The sequence below is a fragment of the Arachis hypogaea genome, chromosome 4, assembly GCF_003086295.3.
Source record: "Arachis hypogaea cultivar Tifrunner chromosome 4, arahy.Tifrunner.gnm2.J5K5, whole genome shotgun sequence".
Classification (NCBI taxonomy): Eukaryota; Viridiplantae; Streptophyta; class Magnoliopsida; order Fabales; family Fabaceae; genus Arachis; species Arachis hypogaea.
In genome coordinates, this window is record NC_092039.1 from 31,132,543 (window position 1) to 31,143,222 (window position 10,680).

The window sequence follows — 10,680 nt, forward strand, 5'->3', positions numbered from 1 at the left end:
CTATTTATCTCTAATGCCTCACCTATACTTTTACTAGTTTACGGAATTATACTTACTTTAAATAGAATTTGACTTTCTAATAATTTTACTACAGTTCCAATACATATCTTAATTTGATTATTGATTTAAGTATTTTTCAAAATTCTGGAGAGAAAGGATTTTTGGCTTTCATCCTGGTTGATTTTCGTTTGATAAACTTCACTTAAGTTATTTTTATTTGAGTTTGCTTTAGCATACTACATTGTTTAAGCCATTGTTGTTCTTTTGAAAATGTTGGACTCATAGCTTTCTTCTTATGAACGGACTCGTTCTTCCTTAAACTTTTCATCTCTATGAATGTCATACTTGATTCTATTTTTAAATATTCTTATACCTCTTGTGAGCACTACCATCAATCCCAGCTTCCCTTCTCTTGTGAATCTCATCCTTATATAAGTCAGCTTGATTTGTTTTAATTTTGTGTATCATTTATCCTATCATTGTTTTTTCCAGAGTTCTTAGTTAAAGATTCTTTCTCGAGAATTGCTATTGATGAGTTGATTCCCTTTTAGTATGTCCTAATCTTTTTTAATGTTCTTGTGAGGAAGTGATTTCAAGTATACTCTCGGAGTTTTGTCTTGAACTTTTTAAAGACATTGTGATTCCTCTTTAAGGATATTGTAAGAAAAAATTTTTTGTTGCTTGATTATAATTGAAACCATTGTTCAATTTTTGACAAAGTTGTTTTAAAGTTGGCATGCGCTATTTTAAATGAAGTTTTGAAAAGCTTTCTTAATTAGTAGAAACATGTCCGTTTGTAGCACAATACTTATTTCCTCAGACACGGTTGCTGAGACTACGAACCCATTGGTTAAATCTAACCCATTCATAAAGGTGAAATCTATAATTGCGGAAGTCCAATCAAGGTTCAACTACACCATTAGTTACCGAAAGGCTTGGTTGGCAAAGTAGAAGTCAATAGCCAAAGTTTTGGTGAATTGGAAGAATTTTACCTAACTTTATCATTGTGGGTTTCGACAATGGTTCAGAAAATGCCTGGTTCACAAGTCCAAATAGAAACACAACATATGTATAACGGGAGTGAAGAGGTGGACAGTGTCAAGATATTTCACCGGGTATTATAGAGTTTCAATCCATGCATTAGAGCTATCAATCCATCTGGTCATAACATCTCCATCAATCGGTAAGCCATATATATGTGCCACATATTCTAGTGTCACCGTATTCTCACTGACCGACAATGCGAAGGTGTGAGTCTCTGGCCTCCACCTTTCCTTAAGAGCAGATAGCAATGTGTCATTTCCTTTAATCTCCTCAATTCTTGAGATGTGGTAGAATTTTGTTGTTTGTAAGACTTATTCAACTGCTGGATACCACGTCTCCAATGGATCAAGTTTACGGGCAGAAGGTTTCTATTAGCTTGGTAGAATCAAAATACAAAAAAAAATATTAAATTTTATATTAATTATTAATTTTAATAATTACAAAATAAAATAAATTAATAATATTAAAACATAAAATAATAATATTGTAACAAAAAATAAAATAAAAATGATTACAGAAATTCAAATTTTTTATTAATATTTATAAAAATATTAGTTTTAATAATTACAAATTAAAATAAAATAAAAAATATTAAAAGAAAAATAAAATATAATTATAATAAATACACAAAATATATTTTATATTTATATTATTCATTACTTTTAATAAATACAAATGCAAATTAGAATAAAATAATAAAATAATAATATTGTAACTAAAAATAAAATAAAAATAATTACGGAAAATTCTAATTTTTTATAATATTTATAAAAATATTGGTTTTAATAATTACAAATTAAAATAACGTAATATATAATACTATAACAGAAATAAGAAAATTAAATTACCATACAGAAATCCGAAAATTTTTTTTATGTATGCATATTATTTACTAATTTGACAATTAAAATAAATATAAAATATTATTTTACAATAGAAAATCAAAATGAATTACAGCATATCTCAAAAATTATATTTATTAATAACTAATTAAATAATAACAGGAAATAAAATAATAATAACAAAAATTGAAATAATAATAATAATATTATCATCACAGAAAATCTAAAAAAATAATTAAATAATTAATTATAATAATATTATTAATAATAATATTAATCAAATAATAAATTTATGCAATTATGTTAAGCCAAATAATTGATAATATGTTCTTTTGCCGACATATAATCACGTACCATTTTTACTAAATATGTGTATATAATTTTTATTACGTATAAATTACGCACTAAATACTCTCAATAAAATATTTAATAGCTATACTTTTCTTCTTAAATACTCTATGCTCTCCAAAGTAAAAACTCACTCAACTCTCTTTCATGTAAAAATATTACCTGCGGATAGCATCTAAAGAAGTGAAAAGTGAGCTCAATGTGGGAGATTTTTAAAGCCATATTATCTTACTGCGTTGCATGTTTTTGTAGAGGCCATGTTTCCTGCATGCCAACACTGTCAACACGCAATAACTGTAGGTCAAAAAGCAGCAAAAATCTTTAAAAAGTTGTGCAGATTTTTTCAAAAACCAAAAGAATCTCTATTATTCCTACTGCACAAACACGCTACATCTGTGTTGAAGGGGACTCAACACGTGTCAAAGTTCTCTGAAAAGCTGTTGTCACAGCTTGAAACACGCTACATGCGTGTTGAGAGACTCTCTAAAAAGCAACTGCCATTGCTTAGAACATGCTACATGTGTGTTTGATTTACTCTATATACATGTTGGCTCAGATGTATTTTGCAGCTCCACATTGTGGTCACCGTGATGGAATATAGTTGCACAAAACACAATAGTTATCCATATTAAAAATAAGGGCAATTTACATAAATAAATAAAGTGGGAGAGTTATTTACGTAAATGTGCAAATCTGTTTGTTGTTACGATTTTGTGCAAAATGGAATTATATGTAAACCGTGGCAACCCACCACGGTTTCTAAATATTCATAAACCGTGGGAGGTCACCACGGATTAGAAGCAAATTTTTGTAGGAGGAAACCGTGGTAGGTCACCACGGTTTATGAAGGAAATTTGGCAAGCATAAACCGTGGGGAGTCACCACGGTTTATGAAAAAACTTGTTTGCACATAAAACCTTGTGGGTCACCACGGTTTATATGTGGTAAATAATGGCCAAAAAACCTTGTTAATTTTATGTCCAAGAGACACAAAGCTGTTTATTATAAAAATCATTATTTTTATAATAGAAAGAGTACAATAAAAAAAATCAGATAATACTAAGAAAATAATTTTTATAGTGCTTAAAAAATTGATGTCTATTTACTAAAAAATAAAAAATTAATATTTAATTTAAGATGATGAAATTTAATAAATTTAAAATATTTAAAATTTGTTATGTAAAATAAATTAGAAAAAAATTAGACTCTAATAATAAACACCATGAAATTTTTGGATTTTTTTCTATTATAAAATAAAAAAATATTTTTAAAAATAAATTACACTAACATTAATGTTTGGAATCTGTTTTTATTTTTTATTTTGAGTTTTTATGAAGTTTTCAAAATCTTAGGCGAACTTATAAAAACTACTCAAAAGTTCGTTTAAGCTTAAGGTGACCTCTCTCATTATATTTATCTTTATTTTTTCATTTATAAAATAAAGATTTATTACACTATAACATATTAATAAGTACAATAAAATAATTACTTGTTAATATTGGTATATTAATATTCATTAACATGCTTATTGATTAAATCTTTTATATAGATTTAATAAATTCACATATAAGTGTATATTGATACATTAGTATTTGTTAAATTTAAAATAAAAAATATTTATTATATTTTAAGAATATTAATGAGTACTCTAAAAAATATTAATAAGTAATTATTTTATTATGTTCATTAATATTTTTTATAGTATAATAAATATTTAAATATAGTGTAAAATGAAAAATAGGGATAAACATAATGAAAAACTAATTGATAATACATGTAAAAATTTTATAGTATATATTAGTCAATAATACATAAAGAGAACGAAAAAATTTTATTATAAATATTCAATAGAAATAGATGATTTTTTTTCTTTATAAAATATACTATATAGTGTGTATTTATTAGGCTGCCTTTGTTTTCAACAACAAAATAGGATAAAACACTGAAAATAGGACAGGACAAGACACTGATGGATAGAGACACAAAATTTTGTGTTCTTGTAATTCTGCTTGGTGATAAACTAGAACAAATTATGAAAATCTAATTTATTCTCATTTTTTCATTAAAAAAATTTGAGATGAAAAATATAATAATAAAAAATATAATTATAAAAAATTTAACAAGAATAATAAAAAAATAAAAAATAAGTTGTGTCTCTTGGACATAAAATTAACAAGGTTTTCTGGCCATTATTTACCACACATAAACCGTGGTGACCCACAAGGTTTTATGTGCAAACAAGTTTCTTCATAAACCGTGGTGACTCCCCACGGTTTATGCTTGCCAAATTTCCTTCATAAACCGTGGTGACCTACCACGGTTTCCTCCTACAAAAATTTGCTCCTAATCCGTGGTGACCTCCCACGGTTTATGCATGTTTAGAAACCGTGGTGGGTTGCCACGGTTTACATATAAATCCATTTTGCACAAAATCGTAACAACAAACAGATTTGCACATTTACGTAAATAACTCTCCCACTTTATTTATTTAAGTAAATTGCCCTAAAAATAAGTTTTGACCATTTCTGGATTTAGATTAAAGTTTACAAACATGAGTTTATATCAAATTGACTTTTTAAATTTGATTTTGATAAAAAATAAATTAATATTAACGTGATTTGTATTTAATAATTTTTATATTAAAATGAATTATAATTAAATAAATATTATTTATATTATATTAATCAAAATTATTTTTAAATAAAAAATTATTAAAAACATAAAATTATCCTATTATTTTATTTTAAATATTTGAATAAATATTATTAATTAATTTTGTAATAAAAATTAACATCTATTGATTAAATTAAAAATAACATATAAAAATTGATAAAAATATGCTTTATATAAAAAATTGGAATAGTATTTGAATAAATTAATAGTTTAACATCTTAATGTAAATAAATATTATGTTACAAAATAAAACACCAATAAAGTATATAAAAAATAATATACTATATTATACAAAATAAAAAAAGTATATTTATCTTATATAATAAAAGATACTATATAAGAAATTCATTTAACATCATTTGTCACTTTAGCATTTTTCATTAATGAAATGAGGTCATGTCACCAAAAATTAATTTAAGAAGGAAAAAAATAGTGTTATTCAATAATATTGTATCATGGTATATTACGCAGAAATGTGAATTTGCAAATGTACGAAACTTGTAAAATGAAACATGCGTTTGTCATAAAAAAAATGGAAAAAAAAAAGAAAAAATGGCCTGCAAAATACATGCTGCATTATGCATGAGTGAATGCATGCTCGAAACGTGTCTCCAAGTACTACACGTTTGACCAACTTTGCATGAGACGAAGCAAAACACAACTTGTATTTTGCAGATGCACCGTACTGAAAGTTCGTGCATGTGCGACACGTATCCTTCCAATTCTTTGACTGCTTTTCTCCTTGACTTACCCTTTATATTCGTTGTTGAACCTGCGTTTTGCACATTAACGAAAGAAGGGGTGAAGAACTTCGCGTATGTGTGAAAGAGAGGGTAGTGAAGAATTTTTTTTTCTTTTTATCAATTGCATCAGTTTTTTATTTTTAGTTGTTTAATTTTAATTAAGTTAAAATGATTCGTGATTTTACATTAGCTGCAGAGCATGTTATTAAACGTCTGGATAATCTTCAATTTATAAATGTTTTTATTTTTTTATTATTATATTATATTATTTTTGTTAATGTTATTATTATTACTATTATTATTATAATTATTATTACTGGTTTTTATTATTATTATGTGTAGTAGTATAGGCTGTTTCTTATCATCATCATCGTTATTATTATTATGACCTTATATATATTAGAACTATTGTCATTATATTATCATCATCATCATCATCATTATCATCATTATCGTTGTTGTGTTGTTGTTTAATGTTATGATAGTATTAATATATTAGTATTATTATTTTTCCTATTGCAGGCAACTAGAACTTTATTGTCCAAATTAAAAAACTTGAGCTGCTAGAAACCTATAACGAGATAATTGCAGTCAATCTAGTATCAATCAGGTTCCATCACATTTTGTGAATATGCTTAGTGAAAAGACATTTTGCACTATTGAGTGTTTTGGTGGAGGGATGGAGGCCGAAAACGCATACCTTTCACTTTTCAGTCGGCAAAGTGACTGTCACCCTAAAAGACGTCATACATATTCTAGGCCTACCAGTTAATGGGGACCCCATGACAGGTAGAATGGATAGCAGTCACTTGTTCTTGGTCGAGAACTGCCTAGCAATTTTTGGTAGGTATCCTAGTCTGCACGATTACACGTTGAGGAAGGTAAACCTAGCATGGATTCGACAATGAAGAGACACCGAACCATTAGACACCCAAGAGTCTATCGAGCAGTATGTTCAGGCTCACATATTATGCTTGTTTGAAATTGTTGTGTTTCCAGACAAGTCGATTAGTTCTGCAACTCGAAGTTTTTACCTCTTATTCGAGATTTTCATCGCATTCGACGTTACTCTTTGGGGGCAGCTAGTCTGGCACATCTATATAGATTGTTGTTTCATGCATGGCGAAACATCTATAAAGAGATGGATGACCCTCTTATTCTGCTTTTTGTTTGGGTATTGGAGCGCATGCCATGGATAGCACTTGTTCCTCGCGGTGAGCTTCTAGTAGGTGACGTTCCAATTAGGCAACACTAATGGTTTTCTTTATCATCATCATCATCATCATCATCATCATCATTATAACCAATGTAAACTAATTTAGGTGGAGTTATTGGCACTGACTAAGAGATTATGTGGGAAGGTCTATGGCGCAATATAGGTAACAACTAGATGACATATGTGTGAATGACGTATGTTTTAACGATTTCTTTTAAAAAAATATTTATGTTTAATAATATAATTGATTGTCATCGTATTTATTGATGTACAATTTATATGGCGGTGATATATGGGAGTGATGGTTCCTGATGACCTATCCTTACATCTATTAGTGTGCTCCACAAAGTCTCTGTTGGTGTCATTCGGCAGACTGAGTGTGATGCCAATTCGAGCTTGTACACCAAAGAAAGCATTTCGGATTGGACAAGATCATTGCAGGTGGTTGACACGAACACACTGCCCTAACTGGAGGTACAGGAACAGAGTTTAGGTTGATATATGGACTTCTCGTAGCTATGATATACTGCAAACAAGAGACGAAATTGTCAACTTTCACCTTCGCTCCATCATATCTAGGCTAAGTAGATAGGTCACCTATCGGGACAAACTCTCCTCTTTAGACCTTGTAAATTTCTGACATCTTGTACATATCATATACATTAACTTGTCAATCAAGACGCTGGTTGGCGCAACATGCAAGAATGTGGTGACATGGAAGTCACTCGACCTGGAAATGACCACAATCGCAAAGTCGTTCGTAATATTAATAGTGTATATAGAACCATCTCACATTTCGTGAACCTCAAATATTTGATTGTGCCTGTCGAATCGGTTCATAACTATGTTTCCTACACATTAAAAACTTTCTTCAACTTGTTGAGTGGCAAATTCTGAATATATGAGTCCGTTGCCAATGCGCTCATGAGCATCGACACTTCTCCAAGTAAACAATTTATTTATGTGACAGAAAGTAGATTTAACTATGGCAGTGACAAAATGGTTGTGCGTACGCTTAAGGACAGGATTTATGTACTCTACCAAATTCGTTGTCATATGACCCCAACGATGACTCCCATCAAATGCCAGCATCCATTTCTCAAGAGTAGTGGCAACACCCACCAGGGTCTCCTCCTCTCTTCCCAACGACAAGCTCCGCTATATTTTGTTTCTCCTTTCTCTTTTTCATCGTGTCCCCCTCTCTCCCTCCTCTAATTCTCACGTTTCTCCTCTTGTCTCCACGCGCAACAGTAGCGACTTCAACTCTCTCCCTCTACATTGGGTGACAGCTCTCCCTTGGCCGTCACTGCCTTCTTCCTCTTCTTCTCCCTGTCTCTCTCCCTATCGTGTTGCTTTCTCTCTCCATTTCTTATTTTCTTTCGATCCCTCTCTATGTTTTGTGGTGTGCATAATATGTGAATGAGTGAGCGTGGCTGCACGAGTGAGAGATTAGTATGAGTGTACATGCGTAGTCATGGGAGTATACATGTTAGATAATAACGGTGTATATAAAAGTAAAAAAATTATGGCTAGGGTTATAGTAAAACATAAACGAATAGTATATAAATTTTACAAAATCTTCGGGATACAACAATAATTTAGGATTAAAATATAATACCACAAAATTACTTTAGAAACGTATAAAATTTTATTCTTTAATATACAAATAAGTTTAGATAATTGTTTCTAATTTAAATTCTAAAATAAACATGTTAATCACATTTTATAAAATACAATTTAAACCCAAAATATCAATTACTTAAATTAAATTGTGTAATTCTTCCATTACCAAATTCTAATTTTTATTATACAAAATATTCAATTATATTAAAATTACATAAGAATATTGATCGATTTAAAATCAACTTATCTTATAACCAATTTAATTACTTTTAATAAAATAGTTTCTAAATATATAAAGCTCAAACTTAATAAAATAAACTATAACTTATTTATATCTAGATTTTCAAAAATATAGGATGTTACAGTCTCCTTCATCGTTTTCATCATCGACTTCATAGTTGACTTCGAATTCTTCTTCATTATTGTTATTATCTTCTTCTTAAGCTATATCCCCGAGTTCATCCATATTCACCTTCTCACCAACCATGTATAGCCCCATATGTAGTTCAAACTCAACGTACAACTCTATCATCAGTATGTGAAATTAGATTTATTAATAAATATCACTACAACAATATAGATTATTTTTTAGGGTTATATGTGTCAAAATAGAATTAAAATTCATCAAAAAAAATAATTTTTGACACTATTTTAACTATAGAAATATGTTAATAAAAGTTTTGTCAAAAATAGTATTTTTAACATATAAGTAATTGTGAAAAAAGCTTTGATGAGCGGATAATTTATATGCTTTTTGACATTGTTTTTAGTATGTTTTAGTTAGTTTTTATTATATTTTTATTAATTTTTAGTTAAAATTCACTTTTCTGGACTTTACTATGAGTTTGTGTGTTTTTCTGTGATTTCAGATATTTTCTGGCTGAAATTGAGGGACCTGAGCAAAAATCTGATTCAGAGGCTAAAAAGGACTGCAGATGCTGTTAGATTCTGACCTCCCTGCACTCGAAGTGAATTTTCTGGAGCTATAGAAGCTCAATTGGCGCGCTCTTAATTGCGTTAGAAAGTAGACATCCTGGGCTTTCCAGCAATATATAATAGTTCATACTTTATCCGAGATTTGATGGCTCAAACTGGCGTTCCAAATCAGCTCAAGACTGCCCGCGTTAAACGCCGGAACTGGCACAAAAATGGGAGTTAAACGCCCAAACTGGCACAAAAGCTGGCGTTTAACTCCAAGAAAAGTCTCTACACATAGAAGCTTCAATGCTCAGCCCAAACATACACCAGTGGGCCCGGAAGTGGATTTTTACGTCATTTACTCATTTCTGTAAACCCTAAGCTACTAGTTCTCTATAAATAGGACCTTTTGCTATTGTATTTTCATCTTTGGATCCTGGAATCTTTTGATCACTTTAGATCTGAGGATCATCTTTGGACATCTAGTTCTTATATTATGGGAGGCTGGCCATTCGGCCATGCCTAGACCTTGTTCTTATGTATTTTCAACAGTGGAGTTTCTACACACCATAGATTAAGGTGTGGAGCTCTGCTGTACCTCGAGTATTAATGCAATTACTATTGTTCTTCTATTCAATTCAGCTTATTCTTGTTCTAAGATATTCATTCGCACCCAAGAACTTGATGAATGTGATGATTTTGTGACGCTCATCATCATTCTCACTTATGAACGCGTGCCTAACAACCACTTCCGTTCTACATGCAAACAAGGCTTGAATGTGTATCTCTTGGATTCCTTAATCAGAATCTTCGTGGTATAAGCTAGAATTGATGGCAGCATTCAAGAGAATCCGGAAGGTCTAAACCTTGTCTGTGGTATTCTGAGTAGGATTCGAGGATTGAATGACTGTGACAAGCTTCAAACTCCTGAAGGCTGGGCGTTAGTGACAGACGCAAAAGAATCACTGGATTCTATTCCAACCTGATTGAGAACCGACAGATGATTAGCCGTGCTGTGACAGAGCGCGTTGAACATTTTCACTGAGAGGACGGGACTGTAGCCATTGACAACGGTGATGCCCAACATACAGCTTGCCATAGAAAGGAGTAAGAAGGATTGGATGAAGACAGTAGGAAAGCAGAGAGACGGAAGGGACAAAGCATCTCCATACGCTTATCTGAAATTCTCACCAATGAATTGCATAAGTATCTCTATCTTTATTTTATGTTTTATTCATCTTTTAATTATTAATCCTCCATAACCATTTGAATC